The sequence below is a fragment of the Ischnura elegans genome, chromosome 4 (assembly GCF_921293095.1).
Source record: "Ischnura elegans chromosome 4, ioIscEleg1.1, whole genome shotgun sequence".
NCBI classification, from domain to species: Eukaryota; Metazoa; Arthropoda; class Insecta; order Odonata; family Coenagrionidae; genus Ischnura; species Ischnura elegans.
The window spans coordinates 8,159,236-8,178,376 of NC_060249.1; the positions used below are offsets into that span (position 1 = coordinate 8,159,236).

General features: G+C 38.5%; 1 long non-coding RNA gene across 1 annotated transcript in view; it reads right to left on the reverse strand.

Annotated features, from left to right (window-relative positions):
* LOC124157032 overlaps window positions 1-18,131 on the reverse strand; it is a 197,278-nt gene extending 179,147 nt beyond the window's left edge. The window contains exon 1 of the long non-coding RNA XR_006864521.1: window positions 17,847-18,131. This is a non-coding gene — a long non-coding RNA (uncharacterized LOC124157032). The remainder of the gene's footprint in view (window positions 1-17,846) is intronic.
* Window positions 18,132-19,141: the final 1,010 nt, after the last annotated feature.

The following is a 19,141-nucleotide window of genomic DNA, read 5'->3' on the forward strand; positions in this document are numbered from 1 at the left end:
GGAGGGTTCGTGTTGAATTAAAGGTGCCCAAATTGGAGGGAGGTGTCATTTCTTCAACTATCATCTAGAAGACAAAGACATACTGGTAGAACTGACATATAGAACTATGGTGGATGTGGATTTGTTTTTTGTAAGTGGATGATGTGACAGCGGACATTCGTCGGAGAAACTATTGAGAATAATTATTGTGGCTTCTGACAATGCGCTTTTATATAATTTTTGTTCCAAAGAGAATGACAGTATTTGTTTCGCCTAACTAGATAAGGGTAAGAAGAAAACATGGCAGATATTATTGTGATTGACTAATGAAAATATAAAATATCTGTATTATATTTCTGTGGTTTTTTCCTTTCCTGCAACTATTAAATTCCTTGTGGTGATGACTTCACGCACAGTAAGTAAGATCTGAAGTGTAATTTAAGAGATATCGTGTTATTCTATACCATTATTTATGCTGGTGATTTGGCTGGACTTTCAGGAAACATAATGAAGAGACACTTTTGTATGTTCCACAAGAGTTTTTAGTACCGACCCAGGTTTCGACAGTACACTATGTCATTATCAAGGTGGAAAAACTCTTAATTATTAATAAAAAAACTCTTGTGTAACATACAAAAGTGTATCTTCATTATGTTTCCGGTCAACAAGTTCCACCAAATATCGCCTTCCAACCTTAAGCTGATCAGGGACTTTCAGATTTTTTATTAGATGGAAACGTCTACTGGAGTGATGTTAAGACTTTGGCTCATCCCAAATAATATTTCAAATACTTAACATTGTAGTAAATGAGACTGGACTACACGTAATTTTTGATTGCATTTTTATTAGTTCGAGCGTAATAATAGCAGTTGTGTCAACGGCATTATGTTTCACTGGCAATTACCATTAAAAAATATTATTTCGTCAGGCTCTAGGGTATGATTTTAAGCGTTTAAGCCAAAACTTAACAACAAATATTTTATTTTCGGCGTAAATTCTTCTTGCTTAACTTCCATAGCATAAGATACCGTGACAGGTCAATGAATCGGTTATAAAATATTTTCTGTTTCTTGGAGAACAATGAAGTTATATAAAACGCGGATTAGACGCAATATTAAGAATCATTTCAGTTTGAAAATATTCTTATTTTTCAATAGACGTTATTATTTCAATAGACAATATTTATTCTTATTCAATTTTCAATAGACGTGGCTGTATACTTGATTAATCGATACGATGATGATAGCAAATATGCAAATTGGCGTATCTTTATAACTATTGATGTAAGACGAAGAAATTTGATGAATATGTTATTCATAGCATTGTTCATAATGTATTATTGAAATATATTTGCTTGCTAGGCTCCCCTGCGACACATATCGAATCTATACTTTTGTGAAATATATCGAATTGCTATAATGTTTAGAATTTAACATCTACGGGGATAAATGAGCATTCATTCTAAAGGAAATTACCAATGAGTGGATGGCAACTTAATGTGATCGCGAATCGTTCAAATCAAGTGCCGCTATAATCGAAAGTTCAATTCGTTTATGATAGCAGATACGGAAATTGGCTTATCTTATTTGTTATTCCTGTTAGCCTATTTAAATTTGGTTTTCTGGGTGCATCTTAGCCTTCTTCATGCAGGCCTTTGGAAATATGCATGATTGGTGGACTCCTATTCGATATATTTCGATTCTTCATTTTCTTCAAATTAATCCTATCGCTATTCCTTAAAGGATTTATCATCCACTGGTACAGTTTTGTTGGCATTTATTGGGGACAACAATTGAATGGAAAGGAAATCAATAGTATCAGATTATACATTGCAGATGTCAGTTTAGGTGAAATACCGTTACCATTATCAAGGCTATTTTGCAATTTGGAAAATCTTTAAAACTATTTTCCTTTAGACCAAAGAAATTTGGGGAATTGTAACAATTTAGTATTTAACATACTGCATTATTGATATATGTTTTGTGAGTGGTATTTCTTTATATATATATCTAACGAATCTTTGTTTCATTTTCAAGTTTCGCTTATCACAACGCTTATGGACTTTAAGAATTGAAAAATAACCACAAAATCGTCACTCTCTTGAAATTTTTAAAACCTTAGTCCAATTAGTCAATGCTTAACTTAATCTATCCAAAGAATGAATTATCCGTCAAATCAAAACCTGTTGAAAGTAACAAATCTTTTTAACAGTGAAGTATTAAGTTCCTTTCCCTTTCAAAAAACGGCGGGAAAATTTTGAATATTTAAACCACTTATGGACACAATACTCGACAACACGTGACACAACAATGTTCCCACCCCCCTAATTACCCGCTTGATGAATTCAAGCGCCAATATAAGTACTCGTTTTATATAAAAGCTAAGCGGACATTAGTAAACATCAAAATCGTTCTACTTACATACTTAAATGAATGATATGCCGTCGATAACATCAACTTACAATTGATGTATCCCCCTTCCAACGGCCGTGGCTCAGACTCCTACAACGATGTTATTTAGGTATTACAAAAATTTTTGGTTTAACTGCTTCAGTCTTATATTTTATGCCCTTACTCAGATATTAATATTACAAATAATACAAAATATGAGGGCTTCTGATCCTCAATCGTCGGATATTTATCTTTAAATAGAAAATAATCAACACGTCTAAAGGCCTGTTTACAGGGTACATTAACACGTACGGGTTAATGTCTAAATGTATGAACGCGAGAATGAACGCCAAATTGCACCGTGCAACCACCCAACTTGTGCAAATGCGTGCACAGAAAATAGAACCTGTTCTAATTTGGTTCATGCATTCGTGCATGTTCCGTTCCGGTCCACAAAAATCATTCACGCAAGCGTACAATTAACTCGTACGTGTTAATTAGTGATGGGTCGATCATGAACGATTCGATCAAAAAGATTGAATCACTGGGTGAATCAAATGACTCATGATTCATTTCGTTAAACAAGTCGATCATCAATCATCAATCACTCCGACTTCCGGTTTCATATATCAATCATCTCAGTTTCCGGTTTGTTTCAAAATTTGGAACGATCGATGCCTGATCTCTTTTCGTCAGGGCAGAAATAGTTGTGAGAAAATTAAATACTATGTTATGAAGAACTGAATACTTGTGTAATCTTTTTCTTAAATGTTTTCCAGCAGTTATCAGTATTAATAACACCAATACACGTAAAAGGAAAATATTAAGATGACTCCTGTAGGAGAACGTTAAGAAGTAGAAGTTAAAGCTGGTTACATTTAACTGTGCCGTTTATAAAATTATCCTGCAGATCAGATTCATGCATAGTGTGTGGTGTATTTTGTGTTATATTTTGATCAACTATAGTTAGAAATTATTTTATTAGTGTTAAGAAACTGTGGCAGTTTTGCCTTCCCAATATTTTCATGACACTACTTCCTTCATTTTTGCAATCTAATTTACTCATCTAGGAATTCACAATCAAAATAGTATATGAAATGATAATATGGATAGCAATCAGCGTTACCAATGCTCTTCGCAGATGAGGCAGTATTTATTCGATTATTCAAAGTGGTTTATTACATCCATTGATTGAGTCTTTTCGATCTTGATTCCTTTTGAGTCTTTTCGATCATGATTCCTTTTGAGTCTTTTCAATCATGACTCCTTTGAGTCTTTTCGATCTTGATTCCTTTGAGTCTTTTCGATCTTGATTCATTTGAGTCTTTTCGATCATAGTGATTGAATCAATTGATTGAATCACTTATGTGACTCGAGTCAAAATGATTGAATCACTAAAATGATCGACTTTGCCCATCACTAGTGTTAATGTATCGTGTAAACAGGCCTTAACAAACGAAGCTCTCACAACTGCTGGCAACTATTACAAACAATCATAACAATAGCTTCGTGTGATGTTAAGGCACCTCTGACGTCATCGAGGCTTCGTCGGCAGTGACTTGGGAGGGAGGGAGTTTTTCCCGCGTTTTAAAATTCGTTATATTTATAATTGAATATCTCGCGAAGGAAAACTCAGATATACATGCGGTTTTCTTTGTTGTACTCAGAAAATAATTTTCTGTCCGTCTGTGAAATTAAAAAAATCATGCAAGTTCCCCATTAAAGGAACATCATAATCCCCATTCCCCAGGGGAAAAGAGCGGAGAACTTTGAAGATTTTTGGGCCATAAGTCTAACAACACATGCGTCGAAGATGCAAGGATCATATATTGAAATATATAAGCAAAAGTAGAGGAGTTCTTGCATTAGGAACAATTCGGACTCAGAAAAACAGAAGCACAAAGGAAGCAATATTGGCCCTTAGACTGCTTTTAGACCAAAGAATGGAAAAGAACAAGCCCACGTTCGTTGCGTTCGTGGACTTAGAGAAGGCATTTGACAACGTGGATTTAAACACAATGGTTGGAATCCTGAAGTAAATTGTATTTCTTTACAATGACAACAGAATTATCCACAGTTTATGGAAAAACCAAGTAGCTGAGATAAAATCAGGACCCAACAGTGAAGAGGCAAGAATTAGGAAAGAAGTGAGACAAGTGTCTGTGTCTGCTTCGCCACACGTGATTTTCAACGTTCACATCGATAAATCCACTAATTAAATCAAAGAATAGGCCTCGGAAGTGAATGTCTATGGATATAAAATTAGCATGCTAATATTTTCCGATGACGTAGTCGTCAAAGCAGAGACAGAGATGGATTTGTGAAATATAATTTGGTTAATATGGATGGGGAAATGGGTAAATATCAGCTGAAAATAAATACTAAGCCAACCAAGATCTTAGTATGCAGCAGAAGAGCAGAAGTCAAGACTAACATTAAAATAGGGAAGCAAAAACTGGTAGAGGTGGATGAATTCTGTTATTTGGGAATCAGAATAACTAGCGACGGGAGAAGCAAGAAAGAAATTAGCTGAATATTAATTTATTAAAAAATTAGAAACTAGCAGAATAACCCACGTGAAAAGAGCATTCCCCCAAAAGAAAGCTCTTCTTACAGCGTGAAATTAAAGCATAGAAGTAAGAAAACAGTTTATCAGAACTTACATTTGGAGTATGCTTCACCACGTAAGTGAGGCATCGACAATGACCGCAGCGAAAAAATCAAGGATAGAGGCATTCGAAATGTGGTGCTACAGAGGAATAAGATAATCAAATGGATTGACTGATTAAGTAATGAGGAAGCCCTAAGAAGAGTTAGAGAGAAGAGAAGCCTCATGAAAACCTTAATAAGGAGGCGGAATAACATTATAGGCCATATCTTGAGATATGATAGCCTGATGAAGACAATCGTCGAGGGACATGTAGATGACAACGAAAGACCTCGAATGAAATACATGGAACAGGTAAACATGGATGTGAAAGGGAAGAAAAACGTGGTCGTGAAGAGATTAGGTGATATGAGAATTGAGTGGAGATTTGTCAGATCAATCTTAGGACTTATTTTAGGATTAATGATTTCAAATTTGTGCATTAGCAGATCATGCAATTACAAACAGTCACTCATTTCGTTTCTAAGAGGCCAAAATTTTAGATACAGAACCAGTTTTATCAAAAAGATTATTCAAAGAAATGTACCACATATCCAGAAATAAAAAAAGCTGCAATAAAAGAACAGACATTACTTACCTTAGCAAAATTTATCATAATTTAATAAATGACATAACCAACAAAGAAAGAAATCCAAGCAACCAAATTGTAAATAAATAAATAAAAACAACATCAGACTTAAGGGTAAATTTTGAATATGTATTTCCATGTATTTTAATGTATAACAACTGTAAAATTGCCTGTATTTAACTAATTTTGTATCATAAATTATCATTTTTATAGACCTGAGGATGGACAAATATAATGTCCGAAACGTTGGCAAAGTTTGGAAAAAATAAATAATATTTACAATTGACCCACATCTCGTGATCTAAAAAAAACAATCCTTTTCTATTATCAACAACAACATAGCAACGTTCTTTAATTCAAACAATAAACAAACAAAAACATCGATTAAGAAAACATATCAGCATGTAAATTAATAAAAATCAAAACTCAAATAACAATCAAAATTAAATATGCATAATTAAATAAATTAAAAAATACTGGGCCAGAAGATGACATTGACATTAGAAACCATGGTCGTGATTAAATTTTTTATTATTCTGTGGAAATACAAAGTTTAACTTATTCATTCAAAATGATTATGGTCCGCTGAACTATTGAAATATAGGGCGTAATTCACTGGCAGTGCTGCTACTTCTGCTGCAAAACGGAACGGAAAGCAGTACTGCCACTATAAGCAAGTAAGTGGTTTCGGAACGGTCAACAGTAGCTGCCGTTGATAATTTCGCGGGAAATAATGAATCGTTCAAATACCATTTTCAAAGTAAATTGAATATATACGTTGTAAGCATGAAAGTTCGAAATTGATAGATTGCAGCCTAAATAAATAATTTTCTAATATCCATTATAATTGAGGAGAGACACGTAATACCTTAAAAATTAAAAGTACTTCAATCTCAGGCTGAAAAATGCCTTCAATCAGTGCGTAAATATAATCAAGAAGAATTTCCAAGGCACCGATACAGGAATAGGGTTGTTCACCATATTTTTTTTATTTAAGAAATCGAAAGATCGTGCTTCCGAAGGAGCAATGACAGTTATGTTATGCTATTTTCTTCATTGTACATGTTTAGAGAAGGCTTTAAACAGTGACAAATTTTACGTTACGCCAAAAAGCCCTGCTTCCATCTTGAATTGATGTGTGACGTCACAAGCCTGTAGATGCCCTACTGCAGTGTTGTTTAAGTGGCTCAGCAGGGTTATTCCACTTTTTTTAAAGATCTCCAGCGTCTGCCGCCAGATCAGTGTTTTAAGAAAATCCAAATTTATCCTTTAATAAGAGTAATAATAAGCAAATTACCCTTACTTGTACATATTTATTGCTCATCAAATCACAAATAGCACTACAACGCACGCATTTCACGAGCTGTCTTTTTGATAGTACTTATAATCAGTATATTCCAAATCAACTGATTCAATGAAAAACTTGGCTCACAATAAATATAAAACACTATTATGTAACACTAATAAAACATGATAATCGGTTTAACAATCACTCTGCACACACTAAAAGAATTTGCACTCCTTCAAGTTTGAAAGGATTCTCCACACCTCACTTATCACTCATCACTAACGACTTAGAATCAGTTTACCTTATTTCACATTGACATTGCGAAGACAAATGAAATGAATAGGCTGAAACAAATTATTAAACTAGCTAAACCAGTTATTGTAACATCAAAAAACTTTGAATTTCACTTTCACTCTTACGTAATAAAAATATGACCAAAATAAAAACAAACAACAGCGCAACGAAATTCGTGAAATGTAAACACTGGCGAATGCTCAAAATGAATTGGCAATAGGTAATAATATCAAACAGAACTTAGAAGCGAACAAGTTAATGAAAATTAATATGCGTTCGATGTATCCCTAAAGAACAACTAGCTCAAATATGAAACATATCCCCTTCGCAATAGTTAGATACCTTAGATCGAAATGTATAGGGTTTATTGAACCAGCATGGAAGAAATAAATAATTTCAATCGTGTCAGGCGAAATATGATGGAACTCCTTCATGATGAAACAAAAAGGAAGACAATGGCAGGTTCCACAATTTAATTAATACTGCGACCGGTTTCAATACATGGTATCATCATCAGGCACTTTTGGTATAACAGTTTCCACTTATATAGTAGTCATGAGGCATGGGGGGGTGGAGGAGATAATAGGGGAATGGTTAATAGCATCATGGATTGGGTGTTAGGGTGGGGAGGTTAAGGGGGATTGGTTGGCAGCGTCAAGTCGGGGGCCAGTAGAAATGGGAGGGGAGGTGGAGTATGTAGGCGGGGGAGGAAGGGGAGAGTGGTCAGGGTTGTGAGGGAAACTTAGAGGGGGAGGAGGGGGGTATGGTTGAGAAAACACATTGAGAATGGGGGAATTCAAAGAATACAATTGTTCGTTCACTAACATTACCGACGGGGAATTTTGGCCTCGAAGAATTTCTAGCTGCTCCAAGGCGTCGAGTCTGGCGCCGTTGCTGACTTTGTGGAGAATTTTTGGATCAAAATTACTTTCATGGCCACATTCTAGGAGATGTCTGGCAAAGTTCGAGGAGTGGTTGTTGTTTATAAAACATGATCGATGCTCTTTAATCCGAATGTCGAAGTTTCTTCCGGTTTTGCCAATGTAGGTGCCATTGCAATCACGACACACAAGTTGATGTACGCCACTCCGCTTCATATCACTGATTTTGTCTTTGGTATTGCACAGCAAGCTGCCTAAGGTTCTCAAGCTGTAGAACGCTGGCTTTATCTCAGTCTTCGGGAATAGTTTAGACAGTTTCGATGATGTTTCACCGAGATATGGGATTCTGCACCATTTCACTCTGTCCTCTTTCACTTTTGATTTATATATTTCGTTTATGGCGAGACGTTTCACTTTTTTCTGGTACATTCTCTCAATTAGTTTTTCCGAGTACCCGTTGGACTTCGCAATTATTTTGATGGTGTTCAATTCCTTCTTAACTTTTGTGCTCGGCATTGGGATCATGAGTAGTCTGTGAAGCATGGAGTGAATGGCAGCCATTTTGTGGGAGAAGTGATGACTTGACGTTGCCGGAATTATATGGTCGGTGTGACACTCCTTCCTGTAGATTGAAAATTCGAGTTTCTCGTTGCATCTTTTGATCACTAAATCTAAGTAGTTCAAAGTTTCTTCTGTCTCAGTTTCACAAGTGAAATTAATATTCTGGTCTATTTTATTTAGAAATGTAACAAAGTTGTCTAATTGCCTTCGTGAGCCAGTCCACACACAGAAAACATCATCTACATATCGGTACCAACAGAATACGTTCGTCACCAGTGGATTCTTGGAGGAGAAGACGATCTGTTCAAAATTGTCCATGTATATATCCGCTAGTAGAGGTGACAAGGGAGAGCCCTGTTAAGTTAAGTGGAAACTGTTATACCAAAAGTGCCTGATGATGATACCATGTATTGAAACCGGTCGCAGTATTAATTAAATTGTGGAACCTGCCATTGTCTTCCTTTTTGTTTCATCATAAATAATTTCGTCGAAGATGTTACATTCATAACTCACTTCACTTGTCGCTTCACTCTTTACTTCATCGTCTATATGCAATCATTCACTTAGGGGTACATTAAGGGCACATTGTTCACTTTCACTAGAGGCACAATGAAAGTTCACTGCACGTAGTTTCTTAGCAAATGCAGATATACAAAGCTTTCAATTCCTGTCAACGCTACATACGTTGCCTGCCTAACTTGAAGAATGGATTTTATGTCGCCTTGATCCATCCGGAAGTCTCATGCACAACATAGGCCATTTCAAAATAAGGAATAACCTTGGTCAATGTCCAGTCGGCATGCAGAGTGCTCAACTTGGCATCGAGGGTACAGGCACAGCCGTGTGGTACAGGCCAGGCGTACAGTGGCGTACAGGCTTTCTACGTCATCACCTCTATTTCAAGATGGCGGACCGTTTTTGGCGGCGTGGAAATTGTTCGAATTTTGATTGCTAATAATTCCACCATTACTTTTTCAACGCATCTGTAATTAATCCCAATCAAAATGAAATTACATCAGAAGTGATATCCATTCGTTTTTTAGACCGTTCTGATAGGCTTGAACAACCCTATTAATTAGCTGTCTCTCAATTTTCATGTTTGAAGCCAAGTTAAACGCAATAAACGCTATACACTTCAAATTATATTTCGCACTTCATGCACTGGCACAAAACAATGGGGAACATGCATGAAATTTTTTCACCATGCTAGTTAGTCTCATTGAATAGAAAATTTTCTCACGAGTCCAAATATATCAGCCAAAACTCTCCTTGTATTCCGCAAACGTCAATAAATGCTAATTAAAAATGCTCAAATATCGCCTGAAGTTACATGACCTGAAACGCCTTCTGATGTCATCGCACGGTACACCATTCACTTCGCTAAGAGAGAAGAGTGGTAGAGCCTTCAATGCAAGATATCGAAGTAAAAATTTTCGTCGAGCTTTGTAGTAGTTCCTAAAAGGACAAATTGACTTAAGAGGGATTTAAGAAAGCAATATAATTCAGTTTACTTTTGGTTGACTTCGTTATGGCGGCAGAGTTTATGAAAAAAAGTGATTGCTTTGTCACTAGCGCGATGTGGGAGTAAAATAAGGAGGTAAATAACTATGCGATTAATGAAAATTATTTTACGAACGTTTTTAAATATTTTTTGTCCATTAAGATTTAATATATCCATTGCTAGCTAAAAATATATCTTATGTATCTACTTAGTTACCTACCATGCGGAACTTAGATTCCCTAATCAGCCGGAGTTGAGATCCTAATGATCGTGAAAAGGTAAAAAAAAGTATTTGATAGACACAGAAATAAGTTTCAAACACTATTCACTCTGTACTCAAGTTCCTGTTTTTGAACAGAAACCCACTGCAGAAACGAGACGAAATTTGAGATTTTGCGTTAACTTTATGGGAATCACAGCAGCAAATACATAGTTTACCTTACCAAAAGCCACATATTTCTTGTATACTCCTTATTTCTCCCCGTGGTTTAAACGTAATCAGTATTTATTCTCATGAATAGCACCTTACTTTATACACATAATCCCACAGTCGGTGGACTATTTGGTACATTTCTAGGGCTGTTTACAAGGTGAAATGAGTGATACATTCTAAATTTGGTGGTAGAAGAATGTAAATGGAGACGAATTTCCAACGCGTAGTTAAAATTGCTTTTGCCATCACTTAGGTTATTATTGTGCTCACACGTCAAGCGGTATGGTGGAACAAGAAGTCTCTGTCAAAAATGACAGGAAGTCAAGAAAGAACAAGTGCATTGCATTGATGAAAGAAATCAAGAAAGTTTATGCATGCATTTAAGTAACACATGATACACATACATGCGTTGAAAACGTAATTTTAATAATAATAGTTTCTTGCGTTGAAGTTTTCAGGAATAACTTCTTATCTACCACTCGAATTTACGAGACAGACACCAACGGTAAATCACACGAAGTTAGAAAACTAAATATTTCATATAGGTAATCAGACATTCATTAGCGCACAACTTGCCATTTTCACATCAAATGCATATTTATAAGTGGAAATTAGAGTTCTTTTACTCAGTTTTCGTGAATATATTATGAATTATGTCCATTATACTTCATTAAATTGCGTACCATATGTTATTAAACAAAGCGGTTGCTGTGCTCCAAAAACAGGTGAACATCGGCTTACGTTTCCTTACTGCCGCTACTGCTGCTCTCGCCTTGCAGTAGCCACAGTAGAGTCCACAGTAGGGAACGTCATCAAACGACTGACGTCATCGGTTACTGCACCGTACTGCCAGTTGGTTTCGGAACGGTTTGGCAGCACTGGCAGTGAATTTCGGAACGGGCCCATAGATAAAAGCAAAATGCAGGAATGTAACCATAAGACTTTTTGAGTCCTTAGCTTAACCTAATGCAGTGAACTGTAATCACATTACGCTAGTTAAGTGAAAACGGCGCTCCAAAAGGCTAACCAAGCTTAAGAAATCATTATTTTCGAAATGTAATCTTTCAAATGTCCACATTATTTCTATGTACCCTAATTTTTAGCATCGAGAGATGACGCACATAAAAGTAAACTTCAATAGTATTTGCCCTCTTTTTTGTAGCCATGGCGAAACCTTAAAATGACGAATCACTTCTGCTCAACCAATCGTTTTTAGTGACGAATTGCTTGTTAAAAAATAAATCGCTTTGAAAATTTCAGGGTGTTAGTAACAGAACCTTTTAAACATTTCTTTCTAATTCAATAAGTTAATAGTTCGATAAATTACACCATGTTAATGTCGAAAATTCGAAACTACTCGTAAGTAGCTGTCAATAAATTGATGAATGATTTCAGGCTAACGGGGCGAAAGGCGAAAGGGTAAATTCTTCTCGGGTATTACACCGGATCATATGGTTCATGTTGGCCGACATTTCACTAGAATTTTTTTTAACATACTCAGAGGTGAGATCATATACGATTCTAGATTTTCATTTGAAAATTCTTACCTCAGCCCTGAAAATGCTACAAACAAACTCAGGCGAGACGTCAGCTAGACGTCGCCAGAGGCGTCGTCGGGCTCCTATCGCGGCGGCGCCTCTTTCCTTTTCCCTCCCTCCCCAGCCCCTCCCCGGGTGATCGGGCGTATAAGTCTCTGATTTGGTTCCCGGCCCCGGATGTGCTGTATCCTCGAAGGGTTCCTTATTCTCTTCGCTGCTTGGAGGTCACCTCCCCAGATCCCCCCCCTTTTGTCCCTATCCTGAATCTGGCGCTGTCTTGAGACATGATGACCTGATGAAGATAATCATCTTGGGGACAAGTAGAAGGTAAGGCTGGAAAAAGGAAGACCTCGAACAAAATATATTGAGCTGGTAAAAATCAATCAGGCAGATAAAAAAATGTGAAAGAGAAGAAGTGCGTAGGTGTGAAAAGATTGGCTGATAGGAGAATTGAGTGGAGAGCTGCGTGAATCGAAAATTAGGTTTTTTGACCAGAGATGACGATGATTGCGTCATGAAAAAAGACAAAATGCGTGCGATCGTGCGGGAGTGAGGCGCCCTCTTCAGAAAGCTCGGCTTCCTCACTGCCCAGCTCCGATTGGTGAGGCGGTGGAGGGTGGGGAGTAGGGGGCGGGGCGGACTGGGGGTCATACACGAGCTGCCTCCCACGAGACATGAGACCCCCCCCTCCCCGCCTGACTCCCACCCCCCACCCGTTCGCCGAGTGACCCGTTGTGGTGGTGGCGGTGGGTGGGGGGAGGATTTTGGAGTGACTCGGGGTGAGGGTGATGTGCGGGGGTGGCCACCGATTTGACGCAGGACCAAACGGACATGCGTCATGACCACCACACACACAGACACTCCTTAAATCTTTCGCTAAATCAACATGACGAGTGCCACAAGGGATGCTTTGACCAAGCTAAAAGGAGCATTCTATGAATTGGTACCGTACGAGCTCACTCCTTCAATGCGAAAGTTCCTTGGACATGCGAGGATACAGTTCACCTCGGATTAAGGCACAATCAGGGGACTTTCCGCTTTCACCAGTGGCGTAGCCAGGAGAGGGATACGGGGGGTCCGGACTCCCCCTCCCCCCGAAATTTACAAACACAATTATTATCCTTCGTAAAAGAGAACAAAATATTGAAAAATCAGGAATTTACATAATGTTTCTTTAACAAATTAAGTTTTACGATTATGAAAAGTGTTAAAATTAGTTTAAAATCCATTACTTATTGCCCGGTTTCCCCCCCCCCCCCGCCCCCCTCCCTGGTTTTGACCCCCCACCCTGCCCCCCGAACGAAATTCCTGGCTACACCACTAACTTTCACATTCGGTAGGCCGGTTCCTCCGCCTGAAATCACTCAAATGTCAACGTGATGGCTCATATCTTGACCACTGAATTTGTGCCGTATCCTGATTTTCTCGGAGGTTGGTCGATTTTTTTCTTTACAATTACAGATGTATTGTAGCTCTTTTCAGGGCTATGAAACGAACATCGAACTATATCAACATCGGTACATAAAATTACAGCGTCCCAATCAATTTAATAATTGCATATTATGCGCTAGACATGATATTTCACATATCTTTTTTGTGACAGCAAGGTTTTATTTGTTGCTGTGTCCGAAATCTCTACCCAAATTTCGAAACGGGAATTTTTCGTTCAGAGGCCATAAGCTTGGCTCACCAAGGCCATCACGCTCATCTTCCACTTGCACAAGTCGAGATATACAGCCAGCTCCACAGCAGTCAATCTGGCTCGGAAGCTCAGACCCTCACACGAACAAGCCGATGAAAATAATCTTCATTCAATGCCTGCTAACAGAAAGCCAGAAAGCAACATTTCGATTACTGTTGGGCACGGAGTGGAGGTTTGCGGACCGAACGTTTTCCACGTTTCCAATATGAGTCACTAATTAATCATGACTGACGCCTTTTTTCTTACCATATCACCCGTGAACTATCTAACCTCTGAAAATGTTCACACTCTTGTGAATATTAAAATTTGGGCATAAATTTCTTCAATTGTTAGTATAAGGGCGATGTAAGAAGAAGCAATTACTATTTTTAAATGATTAACATTGAGGATTGTTGATCTATGCAATTTATTCGGGTTGTCACCGCGTCCGTTAGCTTTTGTTGACAACCGTTTCGCTGACTGCAAGGTCAGCGTCTTCAGGTCAAAGGGAAACGGTTTTTTATACATCGGGGTTACGGAGAGAATGAGGTATCAAGTTCAAAACATTAAAAAACAAGCACATGACGGATTTAGAAAATTACCTCACTTTTTTAGATAGGCCTTTTGGAATGTGTTGTCACAAAAATACAACAATACATTGGAAAAAACCTTATATATTTTTTCCCCAAAATCAAAAAAGTATGTCATTTGCCCCGTTCAGCCCAAGATAGAGGTAGAAGATAGAGGTCTGCCCTAGAATGGGATAGTATGAAAATGAATTACAAAAACAAATTAAATGTGTGACACAAAAGAAAAATGCAACTTGTATGTTATTTTATTTTAATTTGAATGAATTTTTAGTTGCAATACACTTTTTATCGGTCTTTTTTGAAGCCTAATCATCAAGCAAAACATGAGCAATAACAGGATAGCATATTTCGGATACTCTCTGACAGTTGACAGCACCTCCTAGTCGCAAAAAATCATAAACCCGCCGTTGAAGTTGTTTCGGGCTTCCCACCGGGTGAGGTTCTCCATCTCTGCCGACGTTTCGATGGCGGTGACGTCCATCGTCATCAGCGCTTGACGATGGACGGCACGGCACTCGAAACGCCGGCAGAGATGGAGAACCTCACCCGGTGGGAAACCCGAAACAACTTCAACATCATCATACGTCGGGATAACCTCAGATCTTTAATCCCAAACCCCATTCTGTCGCGTACCCCGTTCTCCTCTATAAGTGGCAAATTTAAGAAAAATGTCTTTCTTTATGAATGATAAACATCTAAGATATCGCACTGCCTACTAATTTTATTTTTACAGCTTACAAAACGTATTTTTATTGCTGCCCAATTATTAAAAGGTATTAAAAAATCCCATTTAAGACGGATATATATATATACATCTTTCGAAATAGGATATTGTTAGTAGATACCTGGTGATGATTATATAGCAATCGAATCACGTGTTTTAACCGGTTAAAATAAAATTAGTAGGCAGTGCGATATCTTTGTTTATCATCCGATATGTTGCTCCACGATATCTCTCCAAAAAAAAGTTGACTTTATTCTTTCTTCAAATTATTTTTTCAATTAAATATTCATCTTAATTTTTTCACGAATCCATACGAAGGTGGGCACATAAAATTTCTGCAGTCTGCAAACACGGCGCATCAATATTATAACAAGATCTTGGGTCTCGGCGCAGGTTCTCATGTCTGACTCACCGCTCCGTAAACCTCCGCATCCTCCGAAATCGTCCAATTTCTCCGACCGCGTGCGTCGCCTCTGGTTGACGTCCAACCTCCGTCGGTAGGACGATAGGCCTCCGGAGAAAGCAATCTAATGGCATTAATCGATACAATCACCGGAGAACCGCCTCCGGTTCGCCGAACTAATTGCGATGCAATCCCACTCGCTCATATTGTCAGGCACGAATATTGCCGACCCATCGGCCACCGAAAGGGGCCGCCACTCAACGTGCAATTAAACTAGTTGACAAAAGGTACCGCTCGAGTCTCTCACGACAGAGGCTCGGTCCAAATCACGCGGGAAAATTCGCTATAATCGGGGCTTTTAGCGTAATCAGTCGATTCCGTAGCTTTTGAACGCCGTCGCGGACACAAAAAATCGTTTGAAAATATGAGAAATGGATACGCTCGTCGCTACAATGCGAGCCTTTTAAAATTTGATTAAAAATTGATCGAAGTGCCGTAATTAATCAAACATTCAAGGGAATAGGGACTTCCTGCGCGATATTTCCCAGGAATATGCTCAAGCGGTCGGAAAATCGTCTGAATAACGACGCCCGCGATGAATGCTTTCACTAGAACTGTGCGTATCATGTCTATTGAAGGTGAGGTATTAGACGATAATATAAACCGAAATGATCCGACTTTCCTTGCAAAAATTCGGAATATCCGTGTTGGATGCGCTGCATATCGGTAACGTTTCCATCACTCGTAATTAACAAGATTGTATATGAGAAAAAAATAATGTGAATCCACTTTTCCTCAATATCATCAGAAACTCATTCTTATATTATTAATTTCTTTATTAGGATTTTTACGAAAAACGGAGAGGCTTTTGTCGATTGGAAAACGATAGCTCCACTTGGAATGCTACTTTTTTCAACACCTGCTCCATTTATTAGTAATCAGATTCGATGCAATGAAGAAAATGACTCAAAAGGCGGACAACGGGAATAAATACATCGGCACTATTAAAAAACTCGGTTCCTTTCCTTAAGGTACACCACACTTCCAGAATTTTGTCCGGGGGCTCCCAGGGGCTACACCAGGGATTTGATTCCAGGATCCCTCGATCAACAGCCAAGCTCTCGCCCCGACAGAATACCACAATACGCTCCTCAACACGAGTTTTCTTTGACAATAAGTAAATAATATACGCATATTTTTAGGCAATGTTTTACCAACTAACTTTCTTCTTCTAATTGGTAAGTTATTAACTAATTATCATTCTGTCATTATAAGAAATATTGAGTTTTTTTTATTCGTTTTTATCGCAAGAGAATGTTCATTTCTGCCTCACTTGATGTCCCTTTCCCTTGATTACCTCGCACTGTGAGAATGTTTGTTTCGGACTCTCCAAAAGATTTTTCCCGGGATGTGAAGCCGCGACCATTTCATAAGCAGCCATGTGCTCTATCCAACAGCCAACCACGCTCCCAAAAATCAGTACACTTGAAAGTTTTCAGCGGAAAATAGGTTCTAATTTTGAGATTGAGTAAACGTCAAAGAGGGTATACTTTATGTAATGTGCAAATTTCTAGAGGAGAGTGAAAGTTGCAAGCCAAAATTGCTTGTGCGGAAGAAATGCGTTCCCTGCGGACTACTTCGAATGCCCAAGTCGATCGCGAAAGCAACAGCTTGAAAAAGATATCTTGCTCCTACTATGCCTGAATCACACGATAATTTTTTCCCTTCCTAGAGTTGCTACTCCATCGATAGGTTTTCATGGACCAATAGAGTGATCACCCACAGACCCATAATTTTCTGATTCACACGGTCATTGCCACCGTCCCTTTTCCATCACTAATTCCGTCACTTTCCGTATTTACAACTGTCACTCAATCAAAAGCATAGATCGCTGTTAGTGCCGTGTATTCCGATTGGCCGAAAGGCGGTGCCAGCGATAATTACAGCGACGGAAAAAGGGACGTACCGAGATATAGAAAAAAGGATGAGATGGCCATCGCGTAAAAGAGTCGACTGAAACGGTCATTATTTCCACCATTTCTCGGATCTGCTGCTTGGAAGGGACGAAAAAAATGATCATGTGATTCAGGTTTAAGATACGACAACTCTTTTAATGCTCAGCTGTATTTGCAAATATGGAAAAAGGGATGTGCCGAGTTTTGGTACAATATATATGGGATTTCCATAGCCAACCCGGAAAATGACTGCGTGAGAGGGCCATTTTCCGTAGTTATGGGAGCGATCGCTCGGATGGGACCCAAAAAAATCGTACGATTCAGGTTTAATCACGGAGAAGTAATATCATTGGCAAGAAAGAGGAGGCAATTTGAATCCTCATGGTACTCACCTTAAATCATGTAGATGGGGTCATGGGGTCAAGTCCTTCCTCTGAATGATCGTAAGCCACTTCCTCGTCATTTTCTCATCCTTTGGAAAAAACGGAACATTCGGTCTGGTACTGATACTCACAATCCCTAGACCTTAAAATTACTTAAAATCATGGAAGATATTCTTAACCTTTCATGGCAACTTTCTAGCTAACGATTCCTCAAGTAACTCATAAACAATCAATTGTTATAACACCGTGAACCGTTCAGGCAATAGCGCGCACCATTATCCACCACATACACACACAAACTATGCGAATCTTAACACTTCCAGCGGGGAACTGAGCCTCGTATGCTAACAGTGGAGTCTGTTTTAAGACCGAGTAATATGACGTCACGAACACAACACGGCCTTGCTCGCGGGCATTACTCCACAACCTGATTCGCCAATAACATCGGGTGCTCAGACCTTGGATGAAGGCCATTCCGACTACGGCCAAGCGAGTCTATCGTGGGAAACACAGATAAGAAACATTAAAGGCAGATACGTGAAGAAGCTAGGACTCAAAAATAGTGCTGAGGGAAGGTTTACGGATGAAAAATGAAAGAGCGGTACAATGTCACACGGCCGCGCCTTGAAGAGGTAGTGGGCGGCGTCGCGTCGCCTCACGTGTTTGCATGAGGCGCGGAAAGACTTAATCAGTGAAATTCATAAAATACGAGAGAAAACTGCGCCATTCGTCAAAAACTGCTAATATCGATGGAAGAGCGATACGGAGCTATTAGACTGGGAGCCGTAATAGACCCAGATGTTACGTGTCAGGCTAATATTAATTGAGTGGCTAAGAAAGGATAATTTCCGGAGCTACACTTTGAACATAACCTTGGCACATCGCTATCTTTCTAGGTCTAACCGAAACGATAAGAGAATAACTGATAGATTTTATGTATCTGGGATAGGATAAAAATAATTTCCCCGAACAATGAAAGACTGTATTAAACCCTAGATGGGATTCATTAATCAAATATCTGCAACGCACACTTTCTTATCTTTCTTTATAAACGGTTTGTGTACCAACGCCCCCCGCCACAAGCATGTTGAGGCGGCTAATGGAGTAGAATGAAGATATATGAATAGATGCGAATGAACAACTGAGTCACAAGGAATCACCAAAGTCAATCCATGTTCCAAAACAAAATGGCACTTGCGTGTCACTATTCAGTGAGTCCATAGGCTGGGAAGTAGAAAAGAATTTTTTTTTAATACCTCACATTTTACAGGTTTCCTAGTAGTAATTTACAATTTTTCCAGATG